A 20597-nucleotide genomic window follows, 5' to 3' on the forward strand; every position below is an offset into this window, starting at 1 on the left:
ACCACCTTTTTTGAGACACCCTGTATAACTAGAATTAATTTTAAAAGAGAGTATATGAAAAACCATGCCAAAAAATATTTTTTCAATTTATTATTTTTTGAACATGTCAAATTACACTTTTTCAAACATGTCTTTCAAATCCTTCAATTTAATAGCTGTTAGTAAGAAGTTTAACTTCAAGTATGCGCACATAGTGCACACTCTATTTTCATTGAGAGAAAAGGAATATTATGTGATAATTTAAATGTACCATTTTAATCCGTTCACGATTGGCCTAAAACGACGTATGCTTGCGACCGTCACAGTCCAAGTTCAGTTAATTAAATTTGCCGACGGCCTACGTATGATTCGATTGTGTTTTGCTAAGGTTTGACGTGATTAATTGGCTCTACGCCTCGTTTTGCATTGATTAAAGCTCGAATAATTTTACATTTTCTGCAAATGAGAAATGCGGGGCTATTGGAATCTGACAGCGACCGATAAACTAATTTGATTTCACATTTCTTCCAATATTTTACTTTTTCCATCAATATAATATATTATATATTAAAGATAATTTGTACCTATACATAGTGGCTCTGATTGAGCTTGTATTAGAAGTTTCTAGATAACTGAAATATCTAGATCGGAGTTTTTTGAAAAAAGTTTATAGCAACAACAAGTCCCCATTTGTCTATTATACTAGGCATACTAATCAAAATTTTGTTATTTCAGCGAAAGTTTAAAAAAAGAGTTTGAAACTCTGTGGAATGGTTTAATAAATTAAGGAATTTAAGAACCACTTAATCAGAAAGTTGAAACTTTTTTTGAGAGTCCTTGCTTTATCTCAATAGCTTTATTAGCCGACCATACCAACAGGTATGGTAGGCTATTAAGATCGGCAATTTTTTTTTAATTTCACTCAAAATGAGTTATTTGGGTCATAAATGACCTAGGCGGGTTGTTAAGGGGGTATGAGAGGGGGTTAAACATTTTAAAATATCGTAACTCCAAAATTACAGTAGCTAGCGAAACGCGGTTTTCAATTTAAGATTGTAGCGTTTTTTAAACCACTACCACTGCGAACGGCAGCTTTTCATCGGAGAGCAGTCGTGGATAAGGTATTTCACTAGAGAGAAAATTAATCAGTAATAATTAACAAAAGATATATAGATATTGGGCGCCAGGCATGTACAGAGAAAGGAAACACAGTTGTATATTACTTAAAACTAATGACTATATTCATTCATGATGTTCGTTGCTGATACATGACATTGTAGAGTTCTAGTGAATATGTAGTGGTTATATGTCAAAGAAAGTGGTGGTAAGAGTTGTACTAAATATCTATGAAAACGACTATGATAAAATACAAGAAATGTAAAGTTTAAGAGAATGTATGAAATGTAGCATTACCTTATTAATTTGACATATTTTATATGATGTTAGAGTGCAATAATAATATCTATAAAAAAGTAATACTATTACAAGACATAATGCAATGAAACCTAAGATCTAAATTATATTTTAACTACTAAATCGACATGAATGTTCTTAACAATCTAACCACTCAACATAGTCCAGGCGTATTAACGCAGTTGCAAGTTGCAACAATGACGTGCTCGGTGGTAGTATTTCCAGGGTGTCAAAACTATAACTTAAATCTACACTTAGCTGTTCTTTATGCAATCCTGCTTAAAACAGTAACATCGTGAGGTGGTCTCGCATTTCTCTGTACTCAGCCATCCAACACAACCAAAGGGGCCAGCATGAGACACCATAAATTGGTACAGCCGTAACTAACTAGCTTACAGCTGGGAACGAAGCAGCATGGGACTCAAGCTACATCCATGCTGTGGCACTTATATGTAAGAAAAAATCGTTCTTACTGGGGACACTCGTCTACAGGACATCCGTACATAATATAATGTCCGTACATAAGAAATAGTCCGTACCTTGGAAATAGTCCGTACCTTGGACACAGTCCGTATCTTGGATACAGTCCGTACCTTGGACCCTCGAAATACTTCCGAGGACTCAATAAATAATAAACAACATGTCCTTTCTTCCATGTGACATTCTGGAGGACAAAAGAAAAGGGGCGCCAACGTGTCAGCAAAACACAAATACAAGTTGGGACATCCGTAACTCTACCCTGTTGCTTTGAAATAGCAGCTGATTCAGATTATACAGCAAGATTTAAATAATCACCATTTCTAAAAGCTGGGATAAAACCGAGCGTCAAAACAAAGTGAGGTTAAGCACGGAGAGTTGACAGAAGCGACGTTGACAGCGCGCGCCTCCACAGAATAGTAACAGGGTTGTGTCGAACGATAACAGGGTTGGCGACTAGGGAACGTAAAAATTGCGCGTTAAATAAACTATCCGGCCTGAACGAGAGGGAATCCGGTGATGATAGGCCAGACATCATATATCATATGTAAAAAAGACATGTAACGAACTAAAAACGTTACAAGATTAGGAATAGTATTTGCAACAAAATTTGTAATAACATCAAAATCAGTCAAAGTCGCAGTTTTTGAGATAAAAAAAAAATTGGAAAAATTCCTTTACTTTAAAACTAAAAGAACTGCCTATCAACTTTTTATTAACATATTTTAGTATGGGCGGCTATACGTGCCTCCCGGCGCCATTTTTTTTGTTGGAGATATTCGCTTTTGAACAAGACAGTAACGATTTACAGTCATTTTAGCATTAAACATGCCTTTGATTTTGATCCTCATCAGCACACCTGATGAGAGTTTATTCTTTTTATAATGTCACTGTCATAAAAAAGTCATATTATTATTGTTTGGTGTTTGCCTATTGTTACTGTAGAAAAGATGGTTTTAAGTCTAGAAGTTGATCTCTACAATCTTACCTCTATACCTAAAATTATCTCTGCTAGAGTAACTGCTATAACAATAGACAATAATAATATTACTTTTTAAAGATGGTGCCGTTACAAAAACAATAAACAGTATTTCATATGTTTGTCGATTAGGAACAAAACAAAGGCATGTCTTTATTGCTAAATCTTCTTTAAAAGCGAATATCTATAACAAAATAAAAGCTATTGAAAGGAATCAAAAAATAAGTCATCAAGAAAACATGCACCTTAATGATAAAGTTTTAATTTTCTTACTTGGTTAGATCATTCCACAGGATGTTTCAAACTTTTGCAAACCTAAAAACATTTTGTTTTCTTTCGTAAACTTAATAGATAGATGGGGACTTAATGGAGACTAATTTTAAATTTGTAAAGACGCCAAAAAGTTAACAAATTAGGCCCACTAGAACAAAATATACTGGACCTTAAAATAGCCGGTCACAGTATTTAAATTTTCTTGGATTTAAAAAAAAATATAAACGAAAAATTTCTTGAATTTTGATATCAATCGCTATACCTAACATTGAGAAAACAAAATATCTGTTAGCAGTCTGTCAAAGGGAAATCGTATAGCTTAAACGCATAAAGATAATGATCTGTACAAACACTGTATCTTCAAAAAAGGTATGTGGCCATTTATTTCAAAAATAAAATTTGAAAAAATTTGTGTGTCATGTACTGATCTCATAACTTGTTTTTTTTTAAATTCCAATTTTTAAATAGATAAGATACGATAAATTATGCTTCAATACCGTTTCATAGTTATGCTGATAAATCTAAAGATTTTTTAGAACTAACAGAACTAAGGATATTAAAAAAAAATTATTGTAAGAAATAAGTGTCTAAACAAATGAAAAACTTGTAAAAATACTCAAATACTTTGTATTGCCTCCCCAGTTACTATAAATTTCGACGTCGGTTGATACTATTAATGAGGCTGCAAATATATTGTGTTATGTTGTATAAAATTTATAATTTCAACCGTTTTCAACAAAATCAATGACTTTTGCACACTCTTTGACACTAAGAACCAAGATATTGCAAAATATTTGTGGCAAGTTCATTTTGCTCTTAAAAATTCACTAAGGCATGTGTTGATATGACACTTGTTTCTAACGGAATAATAATGTTTTAGGAAAATTTGTTCACGAAATTATTGGACATGGTATTTTAAAGATAGGGTAAAAGACAACTCTTCGATTAACCCTGTATAATAAGTCACATACTAAAGTTTATAATAAACTGAGTTTACGAATTAAAGTTGATATAGTTATATACAGTTTGCTAAAAAACATTAAGAAAATAGGACTGAAAATAAAAAATATAACATTTTAAACTAGACCAAATATTTTTCCGTTGCGTTTTTTTTTCATCTGAATGTATTTTCATTAAACACCGCACGCTCCTGGATATATTATGAATGGATGAAATTGCCCTATTGTTTCACAAATACTGTACTGTTACTGTTACATACTGTTTAAAGGTTAAAAACGCGCCACTAAAACTACCTTTACCCCTCCCTCCACTCCGCGCACCCGCCTGGTCCGTCCCCTGCCGTCCATCACCGGAAATCTGTCATTAAACCGGTAATATATGCCAATCGTTTCCGGTTTTGTACTTTTTCGAGGGCCATTAGGGCTCTCGGCGCGCGACATAAATTCCCGAACGGCTACAATTAGTAAGGGGCATAAATCGAGGGGCGGGATCAATCCCCGACGTACGTGCGATGGCAAGTGTCGATCAAGTTCCGATTTAATACCTGCACGGCAAAATATCTCCGATTTGGCAACTGGCGCGGCGGTATGATATTGAATAATGTTACGGGCAAATTGCGACAAACATGACCTTTAATGGTTAAAGTCGCGTGGATATCTGTCACTATCGAAAGAGAAGGTCTGGTGGGATTGACGTTGAACTCTGATACGTCACCTAACAGTCCGTTCACACGTCACGGTTTTGACTGGTAGGACCCCTGGCAGTATTTTTACACCCAAATTTGTGGGCTATGACCTTAGGTCATAATATGTACTTACGTGTATTAGTAAATCACTATGGAAACTGTCGCAAACATATCAACGACTTCCATTTATCTTCTTTTTTGTTGAACATGCGGTGTTCCCTACTCTATCCTTGTCGAGGACCTATTGTCCACGCGCCAAATTTGAACATTTATTTTAAAAATTTAATTTTTTAAGATACATATATTTGAGCAATAAATTAAACGTTTACTGTCACAGAAATTAAATTCTATAAAAAATACATTTAGCCACTTCGTAGGAAATGGAAATTCTTAGGAAATCTAACCAAAAAGTATGCATGTGGTTTAATATACAGGGTGGTCCGAACTGTATTCCGGAAACTTCGGCAGCATATTCTGCAGATAAAAATAAGTAAAAAAGTTCGTATAAATGTATGTCCTAAAATGCTTAGTTTTGCCATTTTTTCCAAATAATTTCTGAAATAACGTCAATATTTGGATGAAAATTTGTGTCTGGGAGTTTTTTGACATGAGAAATTTGATTTTGATGTCAATATGACTCCTACTAGTAGAGGGCGCTACCTACATATCTTTTAACTGGTTTTAAGAGTAATAATTTTTCGTCCATACCTGTATAAAACTACTAAGTAAAATAATATACATTTACGATGTTTTCTACGTGAAAAAGGTCTCTTGGTAAAAATCGCTACAAGTAATGGTTTTCGAGATATTTGGAATCGAAATTATCAATACCTGTCATCATTGACATAAATTAAACATGTTGACTAAATAGTTATTAGACTGAAATCATAAATTTGAAATGTTTTTGTGCTAAAAGTTTAACAGAAACCGTTTTATCGTCATTTTTTGCAGAAAAATTTATGATTAATTTAAAAAAATAAAAATTTCCCAATTTTATTATTTCAGTGAAATAACTATCTACTCAACGTGATTATTTTTCGTCAATAATGACATATTGACTATTTCCATTCTAAATATCTTGAGAACGATTGCTCGTAGCGATTTTTGCAAAGATATTTTTTACGTAAAAAGTCACAGAGATGTATATTTTTTCACTCGATACCTTTATACAGGTACTGACAAAAAGTTATGACGCTTCAAAACAGTCAAAACACGTGCAGGTGGCGCCCTCTACTAGTAGGAGTCATATTGACATCAAAATCAAATTTCTCATGTCAAAAAACTCTCAGATACCAATTTTCATCCAAATATTGATGTTACTTCAGAAATTATTTAGAAAAAATCGAAATAAAAATGAAACTTCTACACCCTGTATCTCTGAAACTAAGCATTTTAGGACATAAATTTATATGAACTTTTTTACTTATTTTTATCTGCAGAATATGCTGCCGAAGTTTTCGGAATACAGTTCGGACCACCCTGTATAATATATAAGAACAACTGAATACTTTACTTGCTTATGAAAAGATAATTCGGGGACCTTTATATTAGAACTTCCACACACCAAACACTTTCTAGTCATTTTTACTAGTATTTAGAAAGTCCAACAAAAAAAATAGAAATATAATTTCACAAGAATGTTGAACATAAACCTTATTGAGCCATTGTAACCTTATTGTCATTTTCTTCTATACGATCTTGGAATGAAATTTGTTTTTTTTTTAATTTTACTTTTTTGTTTATCTTTTGTACAAGGAAATTTAGCTTCTGAAGATTTCTTTAATGCAGAAAACGTCATAAGAAAGAATATCATATTTTTTAGTGACAAAAAATTGTAAAACATGTAATAAAAATCAGCTTTAAAACTTTCTAAATAATTTTTACCATGATACCTACAGGTTAAAATCAATTTTAACTACTCCCTCTACATAAAACAGCACTGCTATCGCTCATTCATTACCATTTGAAAACTATTAAGCCGACACCCGACAACCTAATCGTACAAGACTTTTAACAGATTCCTCCCTGCCCACAAACTAGTTAACATATAGACTAACTAGACCGCCTCTTGCTACAATATAGGCGACATCGTCATAGTACTCTAGCCTGATTAATAGTGCAAGGCTGTGCCTAAAGAGGGAACCCGTTGCCTTGTTGGCCAGTGATTAATTAAGGGGCCCGTGTTCTCTTTTGAGCCGTGCCTCGTTGCAAGAAAACTGTAATTAAGTTTTGATCGGCCTGGAAGAAGACTGACCGTTTGTTGAGGGGGAAGTGGCTAAGAAGATGTGTTTTAGGGTTTCCTGGCGAATTCTGAGAAGATAATAACGATTACATTTTATAAGCTGAGAGATTCCCGTACTTCGAATAGTTTGCGAAAGTTTTAGAGTGTAAGATACCTAGTTTCAAAAGCTTGCAACAGAAAAACATAATTAGATTGGTTATGAGACAGTTTTCTTTAATTTTGCCTATTTAATCAGAGGACCTTGATATACGTTTTTTCTGACTGATCCTTAACGGAAAAATCGAAGGAAAGAAGCGCAAGAGGCTGTTGTGATTGAACAACTTGCGGTAATGGACAGGCTTAAACGCGGATGAGTTCCTCCATCTAGCACAAAATCGAGAGCGATAGAGAGATATTGTGAACGTTCATTAGGGACATAACACTCGAAGAAGAAGAGCCGGTAATATTTAAAACATGTTTAACTACATTAATGAAGTGAATATTTCTTCTCTTTCTCAATATTTCCTTGTAGATTCATAGAAGGGTGTAGTGCTCCATATAAAAACAATATTTTTGTTCGATTACTTTGCAAAACTTTTTGATATAATTATACGTTATATAGCGTAATCATTTATAGTTAAAAACCTAGGAATTAAAAATTAAAATAATAGTAATTAGCAACGATTAATAAACTATTGAAATTGAATTTCTTAAAAAACAATTCATTTATTTATAGCATAGTTGTATTTAAAAAAGCTTGCAGCGAATCAACTTAACTCGGCTGGTTATGATACACCTTTCATTAATTTTAAATTGTTAGCCGGTAATATTTAAAACATGTTACAACCTTTAATTGTGATCATGAATTACTTTATGATAATAGTTGAATATATTACAGCAAACTTCTGGCAACATTGCTAATAAGTTTTACGTAACAAAATACTGCGTGGAAATCTCCAGGGATCATTGTTTTACCTCTTTGTGTATGCTTTTTGTGTTCGTTAAGTCGTACATTTAGACTACGTATCTCTCCAATATGCGATTCTCCGCATTCACCAGGCACCTCATAAATCTATCAACTGCTTTTTGTATGGGTATTTCCCTTTTTTCTTGGTACTGGACGATGGGGAAGACACATGTTTGAATATCCCCTTGAAAAGTCAATAATCAGGCGAGACTAGGGTAGAATGTAGAATGTTGGGAATTGTAGAATATTAATCACCGCGACCTTACATATCTAGGTAATTATTGGGAGAACTGGAAATCGTCCGATTTTCACCAAAATTGATATACACCCTATTTTGAGGTTGTAGATTACGAATATTTTTTCCTGGCGGTCTCTTACCGTTTTTCAGAAAAACGGAAAATAATTTCAACATTGAATTTTTCTTTATTTCAGCCCTATAAAGTAATAATTTCACTATATTTTCATTATATTATAGTTTATCTAAAAGCCACACTTGATTGAGGATAGAAAAATGTCCAACATTTTACTGAAAACCCCCTTTCTTAACAAAATAACAAAGAAAATTGAGACCAGATGGTAGTTTGACATTTGATATATTCTTCTTTTTCTCTCCTATGCAGTGAGAGAGACAAATATATTCTAGATCTAATCTAGAAATTTGAAAATTTGCAACGTTGCCATATCTTGAATTTCTTCGGGCGATTAAAGATTTTAAATAAATTACCTATGAGATTTGACTATAGTTAAATATATACCTATATCCACAAAGTTGCACGAAAGAGTTTTGATTGCATTGGTTTCAACTTCTATGCGGAGGATGTTAACCTTTTTTTGTTATATTGTATCAAAAACAGATTAACCCCCTCCGCAAAGAAGTTATATAAAGACTATTTATAACCACGACGTTACACAAAAGAGTTTTGATTGCATTTGGTTTAACTTCTTTGCGGAGGGGGTTAATCGTTTTTTGATATAATATAACAAAAAAAGTTTTTTTTCAAATTTTTTTGGATATAGCAAAAAAAGTGCAACTTCGTGGTTATAATTAGTCAGCTCTCGTTGGTAAAAAAGCAGTTATGGGAAGGAGCCGTTCCTATGGCGACCGCCTTTAGTAATCCCAGAGGGAGCGAAAAATAACGCGCTAGATTTTGGTTTAGCGTTGGCAACGTTGCTTTAAATGTCAGAAACACATAACCCAACATTTTCAGATTGATTGTTTTACAAGTGTATTTTAGCAAATTTTCCTCTATTATGCATCGAACTAGTTAAAAAAGTAACAGAAAATAGCAAAAACCTCATTGTTTATTGAATATCTAACAAAATATGTGCTAGAAAATCTTAAAAATATGATAAAATAAGAAAAATTCGATTTTAATTTTTCGGTTTTCTGAAAAACGGTAAGAGGCCGCCAGAAAAAAAAGTTCAGATTTGTAATCTACGACCTCAAAATAGAGTGTATACCAATTTTGGTGAAAATCGGACGATTTCCAGTTTTCCCAATAATTACCCAGATCTACTGTGTCCTCCTTGAGTTATGACACATCATACAGTCTCAGGGTCAGTCTCTTGACAAAAGCCAGTATCTGAGAGAGTTTTCATCGTTGTTTCTTTGCTTCAGTCTACTGAGGCGTTCATAGAGGAGACTGTTAAAAACCCCGTGACAATTTGAAGGTTGTTCTTACTTAAATCTAGGAAAATCTTCGATTTTGCTTAGTCGTAAGTTCCAAACTCTTTTACTATGAAATTTTTGGTATTATGTTACTCCAAACTTTTTCCTACGGCAGGTTTTTTCGTGTACCCTTCCATTTATTCCCCAATTTCTAGCCGGGACTATCCCGAAATTTGCCGGCTAGAACGAAGACTTATGTCGCCCGATCCTATCTATATTCGCTAAGCGGGACCCGATTTCGTTATGGGAGCATTATGGTAATGCCGACCGGGCCCCGGCGTTTTAAAAACAAGGTGAAATATATTTTCCCACATTACCTACTTATTTCGGGTCCCTCCGATGCGACGTTCGGTTTATCTAACAGAATGGATTTATTGTCGTTAAATATGCGGCAACGTTGTGGTATCGTCTATATTCTTTTTTCTGTAGTTTGAAATTTAGATGAATGTAGGTTACTATTTTGCTATTTGTTGAAATAAGGATTTAAGTCAAACTACAGATCGGCCAACGGTTTATAATAGACCAAAAGACTAAAGTGTCCCTAAAAATGTCTATGCCTATGTGGAGGATTCATCTCTTCAAAAAATCCTATATGGGTATTTTGCCACTGCAAGAAAATCTACAAAATAAAATAGTTATTTTTTTTGTAAACACTTCTGCGTAAATCCCAAACGGAAACTACTTGTCAGAAGTTACGTTTACAGATATATAAATTTGCCTAACAAACAAAAAAATGCTTAACGTTTCGGAAAGTTTATCTCTTTCCGTCGTCGGAAGCAAAAAAATACAAAGAATAAAGAAAAAAACTATTTAAAATATTTAAATTCAACTATTTGAGAACACTTTAGTTTTTTTTTAAACAGATACGTCTACAAAAACCGGTGACGTTCTGTTAAAATGACATTATATCAAATTACACTTCAAAATTAACAATTACTACCTGATAACAAATCAACAAATTGGAAAAACCAAAAAGCCCCAAACTTTCTGTATGATTATTTTTAATTTTTACGTATGTTATGTTTATTTATGTTATGTTCTTTAAACTGAAGAAGCGATTGAGAAAAGCCTCTTTTATTATTTTTCTTTTAGATGGCATCGCTTCTTTCATTATAATTTTGGCGTTACTAAAATTTATTCTGTGCCCTGTGTCCCATGAATAAAAAAAATGTTCTTGAGTAATGAAAATGTGTTCTTTGTGTTTTTTGCTGCTGACGACGGGAAGAGGTATACCTCCTGAAACGCTAAGCATTTTTGTCTGTTGGGCAAATTTGTTTTACTTCTAAAATACCACTGACAAATTGGTTTCCGTTTTGGATTCAATGTAGTGATGTTTCTTTATTAAAAAAAAATCTTTTTTATTCTGTACATGAAAAAATTGATTTGTGAATTTAATAACAATATTGAGGGTTATTTCTTGCCACAGATTATTGTAGTAAATTTACGATCCGTTCTTTAGTTTTACAACTCGTTTGTAAAATCGTTGTATGGGTAATATTCACCAATATTCTTTGTGAATTTATTTAAAAAATCTATCAATTTACTTAATTATTGTTTAAATTTGTTTTAAATTTATTTTTTAAAACCGTCAACATCTTGTAATATTACTATATAACAATAAATTAATAGTACCTATATTATTCAACGAGCATATAATGGTGGCTGTTATTCACGCGGATGAAGTTACTCGCCTACGGCTCGTGTCATAAATCATCCAAGTGAATAACAGCCATTATATGCGAGTAGAATACTATACTTTATCCAGGACTATCAAAAAAAATTAGATAATATTAATATAAGTTTTTATTTTTAATGTCAAAAAAATATTGAACGAGTATAACGAGTAACGTGGAAACAAAACATTGAAAATTTTTTAAAAAATAATAATAAATAGCTAACTAATTTACCTATAACTAATTAAAACAAAAATTATTTATTTACATTAATGGTAATGTTTGTGTTCACACAATGTGACAAGTTAAATGTAGGGATGGAATTTGCACAGCTCTTGTTTGACGTTTGGATCGAGATATCCGTGGAAGCAGTGAATAATGAAACCATTATTCACTAGTGAATAATGTATATTATTATTATTTCATAAACTCATATATAATAATCAAATTATAGACGAATCGTGGATAAAACATTTTATTATAGTGAATTTACAATTATTACTTTTCTAAATTCACAAAGCGTTAGTAAATATTAATAAATTTAATAAAACACGTGTATAATATTTATTATACAGTTTAATAAAAAGTCACAAAACAAAACCTATGTATGTAAGATACTCGTTTGCCATCTCTTCTTGTCTAGAAGAACCTTACTGTGATTCTGCGCCTAACCAAAATAGGAACAAAAAAAAATATGCAGGTAAAATCAAAACAGTCAACTTACTAACTTAGAGACTATGTTATGTATAGAGTCCTCTACTCCTCCCTCTATTAAATTTATCCTCCGAATTTTAGTCTGAAAGAATAAATAATATTTAGAGATATGTTGATATAGAGAGATCATGGAACAATTATGTCTCCATAAAATGATCGCTAAAATTAAAATGCGAATAGTTATGATAAATAGAGATTGTGTTTTCTAAGAGGGCTGACTTTATATTTACAGAAACTACATATAAACATAATTAATATAATATACTTACTCTTAAATTATAAAAACACTAATCACCCACGCTCTGAGACTTTCTTCTGAACTGTTTAACTGTCCAACTACGTTTTCAATCGAATAGGTACTTAATTTGCATTAGCTTTCCAAGAAGTCACGTGCTTTATGTAATTTTTTACTAAATATATTATGGTAAATTTACACAAGGTTTTGTGAATATGTCTGGACACATGCAATTTTACTAGAAGATTGTATTTCTGATTTAAATTTAATTTGTAAACACACAAAACTTGTGAAAATAATATCGTTTAGTATTAATCATTTAATATTAATAACCTGTTTTGCAAAATTACATTTTCTTGTGAAACTATGTAAAAATATCTTATTTGTACTAATTTCTTAATAAAAATACTATATCAATATTTTTTTTGTAAAAACACTTATATTTTTTTCAGTACACACATAATTTTGTTTTATTTATCAACTATCTCTATGTATACCGATCTAAATTTTGTAAAATTTGTAATGTGTAATATTGATATTAACATTTGACTATATTTATATGTATTTGTAACATAACTTGGAATCTGTATCGCTATTCTAACAATTTTTAGAAGTTATTCTTACAATTAGCGACTTTACTTAACTACTCCTAATTAAACTTCCATTTTTCAATTTAAAATAACTCAGCAGTTTGCTCTCGATTTCTCTGGGAGAGAAAACGTGGAGAGGCGTGGCATAATGAAATAATGTTTCTATTAAGGCAGTTAGCAGGACTACACGAGGGCCTTGGAGAACGCTGTGTACGAAAGGGCAGGAGCGGGACCGTAAATAATCGCTTAAGGAAAAGCCGACACTAGAGGAGCGTAAAGTGGCACATGGACGATATAAATTGTCGGCTACAATCGATACTACTAATATAAAATACCATGCTTTTTTTTGTCTAGTATCGCATCTTTATTACCTTTGTACAGAGTTATTCAATATTGGCTGGAAGGAAATTCACAGACACAACAAACTATTTTTTTCTATACTAAAAAATGCATTTTGTGCATAGAAGACTTGTATCTACAAGTAGAAATATCTACAGTTCATACCAAATAAACTTTTAGTCACGTGACTAAGCTTGACCGGTAGCACTTTTATATATTTTCTTTTAAACCAAATATTTTAGGAAACAAAAATAAATTAAAACAGTTATTCACCTTCTTAACAGCACTTAAGGGACATAAAGGGCCATTACTATCGCTTTACCGTTCAAAATATCTAATAAAATTGCGATGAGTTTTTTACGGCTATTAAGCTGTCTTGTACACTTCGCACTAAAAGAGGTTCTAAAAAGAACAATGTTCGACTGTAAGGTCTGTTAGTAAACATTTTCAAGCTGAAAGTATCACAACGCTATTTCTTTAAACCAAAAACTCGTAATACAAAACTAAAGTGTCACAACGAATGACAATGTCAGGAAATAAATAAATAAATGCGGCAACTTGACATTTTTTACAGCAGAGCTACCACCTGAATCCCCAGTGTAACTACGACAAGTAAAAATCATAGTAATATCATAATAATATCTCATAGGGTAGGCTGAGAAACCATTACCGAAACTACAAAGCACATTACCGAATTTTCAAACACAATTTGGTGTGGAATTTTCTTACCGAATACCACACGAGGTCGAATTAAATCCGGAAATTTTTTCGAGGTCATGAATATTTTGAAAATTAATAAAATTAAATGGATAATTTTCAAAATATTTACGAGCTCGAAAAAATTTACGGAAATAATTTGACTTCTAGTGGTATTACTAGTGAAAATTTTACCACTCTTTGCATTTCAAAAGTTAAGATGTTGATTTGAAGTTTTTTTCTTTTAGAATAGGTAGTTTTCAAGAATCACTTCAGTTTTCAATCCTCAAATATTAGCATGACGTTAAGGAACACCCTGTATATACATCTAGGCAACAAATCAAATTTTAGGATGCGCGTATTTTAATATCTTTTTGCATTATTAAAAATTTCTAAATATACATTACAATAAGTTTTGTGATATTATTGTTATTAAAATTCATAGAACAACAATACAAAAACGAAATATTTTAATATAAAGCTATTGGACGGTCTAAATTATTGATCATATTATAAATAATTCTACACAAAACAATATTTAATATTTCTCCATAAATTCCGCTTTTCCGGCTATAAAATCATGCTGTAATATTTATATTATATATGTTAAGCCTTAATGCTTATAATTAAAATTTGGTTTTACAATAGGAATTACGATTTGTTTGAAATTTAAATGTGTTTTTCGATGTCGCTTGTTTTTATTAACGATTTTAATTATTATATATGCTGGTAATTGTTGTTATTAATTATTATTAAACATTGATTTGATTTTACGTGCATCCAAAAAAAAACATATTAAAATATTTATCTTGTTGTTTTGGAACCTGAATAGAATAATTTAAAATGCATATTGCTACTAAAAAAGCTGTGTATATAATTTTTTTATAAGATAAGTAAGTACTAATGGAAGAGACTCAATCATATTTAAATCTAGAATGTCACTCAAAGAAGAAAACATTGGACCAATGTGTACTACTAGTCATGACCATATGCATGCGAAACCTGGACACTTAAAACGGACATCATAAGGAAACTGCAGGTCGCACAACGCTCAATGAAACGAATTATATTGGGAATAACCAAGAAAGACCGTAAAAAATAGAGTGGATACGACAAAAGACCCAGGTAATAAAGGTCATCCACAGAGTCAAATCCCTCAAATGTCAATGGGCAGGACACCTGGCAAGAAGAACGGACAACAGATGAACTACAAAATTACAGCATGGTACCCACGAGGAACTAAGAGACTTAGAAAAGCCTGAACCTGAGATGGGACCATGATATAGGAAATTAGCAGGGATAACTCTAGACAACAATAGACAACAATAGGCTCAACTACAAAGAGAGTATCTAAATATGTGATGTGTGTCTACAAGTTTTTGGTTTAAATAAATAGTGTTGTGATACTTTAAGCTTGAAAATGTTTACTAGCAGACCTTGCAGTCGAACATTGTTCTTTTTCGAACCTCTTGTAGTGCGAAGTGTATTCTTCTTCTTAGTGTGCCGTATTCATTTAATGAATGTTGGCGACAATTCTGGCAAATTCGTCTCGATCTTGGGCGACTCTAAAGAGTGAATGGGCATCGAGACCAGTCCAGTCTCTGATGTTCTTAAGCCAAGAATACTTCTTTCTTCCGATGCCACGTTTTCCTTCAATCTTCCCCTCCATAATCAGTTTCAGGAATTGATATTTGGTGTTTCTAAATATGTGGCCCAAGTAAGCTGTTTTCCGTTTTTTAACTATTTGAAGCAACATTCTTTCCGTTCCCATACGTCGCAGAACTTCGTCATTTCTCACGCGATCAGTCCAAGGAATCCTGAGCAATCTTCGAAATATCCACATCTCAAAGGCCTCTAGTCGGTTCATAGTTTTTGCCTTGAGGGTCCAGGTCTCCACGCCATATAGTAGTACTGAGTATACGTAGCCTTTTACAAAACGGTAACGTAGGCGTAGACTCAGGCTTTGGTTACTTAACAGAGTTCTCATGTTCGTGAATATTGCTTGGGCTTGTTCGATCCTGCTTCGAATCTCCGTGTCTGGATCTAGGTCTTCGGTAATCCAGCTGCCGAGGTACTTAAACTTCGGGACCTGTTGAATCTGTTGGCCGTTCACCGAGATGTTTAGACGGTCGGTCGGGGTTCTGCCAACCATCATAGTCTTCGTCTTATCGATGTTGATTTTTAAACCGAGTCGCTCGCCTTCCGCGGATACTCTATCGATAAGTCGCTGTAATGCTTCTTGGTTATCAGCAATGATGACTGTACCATCAGCGTAGCGAAGGTTATTAACCGCGTAGCCGTTGATCTTTATGCCGTCGTCTGTGTCCTTTAAGGCACTGTCAAAATGGCCTCGAATACAAATTAAAGAGGAGAGGCGACAAGACACAACCCTGTCTTACACCCTTCTCTATTGGAAAACTAGAGGTGGTTTCATTTCCTACCTTCACCGATGCTATCTGGTTTAAGTAAAGCTTTTTATGAATGCCAGGTCGTTCCTGTCCACCATTTTCTCCTCTAGAAGTTTTATAAGTTCCGAGTGGTTGACACAGTCGAAGGCTTTCTGGTAATCTATGAAGCACACGCATACATTCTTTCGCTGGTCTCGACACTTCTGAAGAAGAACACTCAGACTGAATAATGCTTCCCTTGTGCCAAATCCCTGTCTAAACCCAAACTGTGTGGTGCTGATCTCCTTTTCACACCTGTTGTATAAGATAGCTTAATAGCCGTAAAAAACTCATTGCAACTTTATTAGAATATTTTGAACGAGAAAGTGATAGTAAAAACTGTAGATATGTCCCTTAAGTGCTTGCAAGAAGGTGAGTTTTATTGATGTAAATAATAATTGTTTATATATTTATAATTAATTTGCTTTTCTTTCCTAAAATATTTCGATTAAAAGGAAATATATAAAAGTGGGCAACGTTGTGCCGGTCAAGCTTAATCACGTGACTAAAATTTTATTTGGCATTGAACTATATACTTCTTCTTCATGTACCGTCTCCATATCGGAGGTTGGCTATCATCATTGCTATATTGAACTTGGAAGTTGCGGCCCTAAATAGGTCAGATGACGTGGTATTAAACCATTTTCGCAGGTTTTTGAGCAAGGATATTCTTCTCCTTCCAACAGATCTTTTTCCTATAATTTTTCCCTGGATTATGAGTTGCAAAATCTCATACCTTGGACCTCTCATGATATGGCCGAGATATTGCAATTTTCTTTTTTTCTCTTCCTTGAGGATCTCTACGCTTTTCTTCATTCTTCTCAGAACCTCCACGTTGGTGACATGTTCTGTCCATGGTATTCTCAACATCCTGCGGTATGCCCACATCTCGAAGGCCTCCAGTTTCCGTTCGCAAAGCTCGTTGAAGCTCCAAGCTCCCATACCATACAAAAGGACTGGGAATACATAACATTTGAGCATACGAGTTCTCAGATCTAGGCTCAAATCGCGGCTACAGAGCAGCTCTTAATCTTCACAAAGGATGCACGAGCCTTCTCAATGCGAATCTTTATTTCTAAACAATAATCCGCGGTCCAGTCGACACTTGTACTCAGGTAGTCATATATCTCTACTCTTTCTAGCTCCTCGCCTTCCGCGTACAGATGTTCATTGGGCACTCCAGTTTTACTGACAATCATGTATTTCTTCTTAATATTGAGTGTCAGACCATATTCTCGACTAGTTGTGATGACGTTATTTAACATCTTCTGAAGGTCTTGCATGTTTTCAGCGAGAATGATTGTATCGTCCGCGTAACGCAAATTGTTCAGTGGTATGCCGTTAACTCCTATTCCACCAGCATCATTTTCGAGGGCTTTGTTAAAGATTTCCTCTGAGTAGACGTTGAAAAGGAGTGGTGAAAGAACACATCCCTGTCTAACTCCTCGTTTGATATCCACTGCTCTCGTCAGTTCAGATTGGACGCTAACAGACGCACTTTGATTGAGGTACAGTTTTACTCTTATTTGTATATCTCTTGTATCGAGATTTTTTCGTTCTAACGCTTCTATTAGTTGCTTATGTCTTACTTTATCAAATGCTTTATTATAGTCAATAAAGCAGGCATATACATTTTGATTGACATCAAGGAATCGCTGCATTAAGACATTGTAGGCAAACAAAGCCTCCCTAGTACCGAAACTATTTCTAAAGCCAAACTGAGAGTATCTGCTATATATTCTTCTAAGTTTCTGTAAATCCTGCTGTGGATGACTTTGAGGAAGATCTTAAGTGTGTGTCTCATAAGGCTGATCGTGCGGTGTTCTTCACATTTTTTGGCATTATGGGGCCATTCCTTTGGTATGATCCCTGTTTCGTAGATCTTATTAAATAGAGAAGTTATAGCACCTAAGTTCTTCAAACAACTTGAGCGCATCTGCAGGTAGATCGTCAGGGCCAGGCGCTTTCCCATCTTTGGCTGCTTTAATTGCCGCTTGCACTTCTTTCTTTAAAATAGATGGCCCCATTTCATTGTTGGTGCTGGTAGTGATTTCTTCTCTTTGGTCGTTGAAAAGGGTTTCGATGTATTGTTACCATAGAGTCAATTGATCTTTAATATCCAACACAATGTCTCCATCTTCATTTGTAAGAATGTACGATTTTTGCTTCCGAACAGTTCCAGTAAACTGTTTTATTTTTTTACGCATACTGTGTGAGTCGTGAAGTCTTTGCAGATTTTCTATTTCAGTACATTCCTCTTTTATCCACTCCTCCCTAGCTTGACGACATTTATATTTGATGACTTTCTGTATTTTTTTATATTCCTGTCTGTCTGTATTTTTCAGGTTCTTTCTTTCTCCCATAAGCATCAAAATTTCATCAGTCATCCAATCGTTTCGCATTGTTCTTTTCTCAGGTTTCAGATATTTCTTGCAGGGTTCTATAATAGCCGATTTTTTTAACCGAACTTTGCCACATGTCTTCAGGTTGGCTCTGTGTTGCCGAAACTGTACTAAAAACATATACAATTCAAAATAACCGTATAAAATTGTTACCCTTGTAACTCACCAAAAACATGACAGATTACCACCCCGCGACACGATAAATATGGCAACGCGGCAAATCACGCCGCCCGATTCGCACAATACGTCATAATTCATTATGCCGCTCGAATTCTAATTAAAGGAGGCGCCCTGATGATGATGATGGATTGCGTCGCCGACGATTCGTAATTATTGAGGTTAGTTGTTAAGCGTTAGGCAGGTTTTCTTGCATTAGAGAGTGCAACAGCGGGCGACAGTGTTGCCGCGGTTAAGTTATTGTGCGGTAAAAGATATCTGACTTGCGAGATGATGTACGACCTGAAATATAGCGTTGCATCTTGGTTGGATTTAGATGCGGTGGATTGGTGGGATGGATAAAGGTAAACGATTATTAAATGATGTAATTAGATTTACGTCAGCCTAAGCCGAATTTATGTCAGTTCCGGGGCTTTAAATAACTGAAAATTAACTTTATGAGTAAATTATAGTCTTGTTTTTAGTCTTTAGACGAGACTATAATGTCTTTAGGCAGAAGGGATGACTTCTATTAGTAGTATTATTAGTAATAAGCAAATTATTACCAAATAAGCAAAATAAAACACTAATTCACCACACTACGCCGGAAATGCTTAGTTTCGGAGATACAGGGTGTAGCAGTTTAATTTTTATTTCGATTTTTTCCAAATAATTTCTGAAGTAACGTCAATATTTGGATGAAACTTAGTATCTGGAGCCCTACTTGTAGAGGGCGCCACCTACATATTTTTTACTGGTTTGAAGAGTAATAACTTTTCGTTCGTACCTGTATAAAACTACTGGTTCAAAAAATATACATTTACGACGTTTCTTGCGTAAATATAAATAAATAAATAAATATATAAATAAATGCCTTTATTGTAAAAAAAAATTTCAATTTGTAGACAAAGGTAAACTAACAAACAAAGTAAAAAAACAAGGTACACAAACAAAAGATAATACAAAACATTATACCAATAATATTGTCAGTCTTATTGTTAAAATAAACATTTGTAAATGTTTACAATGTCAAAGAACAAAAAAATAAAAATAATATTCAAAAATATTTAACTAGTTTATAGTAAAATATCAATGACCTCTAAATAAATTCATTTCGATGTCATTAGTAAATATAGCAATAGCAAACATTAGACCAGTGTTTACAAGATCAAATTCGATTTTCAAAATATAATTCATTTACGGCGTAGAAAGCCTTGTCTAGTAAATAAGAGTTCAATGCTTTGCGAAATGAAAAAAAAATGATGTTATGGATTTGATTTCAAATGGCAGGTGATGAACTCAGAGCGTGGGGTAGGTAGATAAAGATCTTGCTCCGCGTTCCTGAGTGGATAAGTGTGAGATGGCCTTTCTTGAGAAGCTGATACATGTTTACGTATTAGGCAAACGGATTCAAATATAAATAAGGAAGGAAAAGTCAATATTTTTAATTCTTTAAAAAAGTCCCGGCAATGAGTTCTACTGTTTAGTCCCAGTGAATATCGAACAGCTCTCTTCTGGAGCTTGAAAATGCGGTCAAATTGAGTCGCACAACACATACCCCAGAATGGAAGGGCATACCTGAGGTGCGACTCAAAAAGTGCATAATAAACAGTTCTAGCCCCTGACAAGTTAAGCTCTTTAGAAAAAGGTGTCTTGGTAAAAATCGCTACGAGCAATCGTTCTCAAGATATTTTGAATGAAAATAGTCAATACATGTCATTA

Source organism: Sitophilus oryzae, unplaced genomic scaffold (assembly GCF_002938485.1).
Source record: "Sitophilus oryzae breed Bouriz unplaced genomic scaffold, Soryzae_2.0 scaffold_801_pilon_pilon, whole genome shotgun sequence".
Lineage (NCBI taxonomy): Eukaryota > Metazoa > Arthropoda > Insecta > Coleoptera > Curculionidae > Sitophilus > Sitophilus oryzae.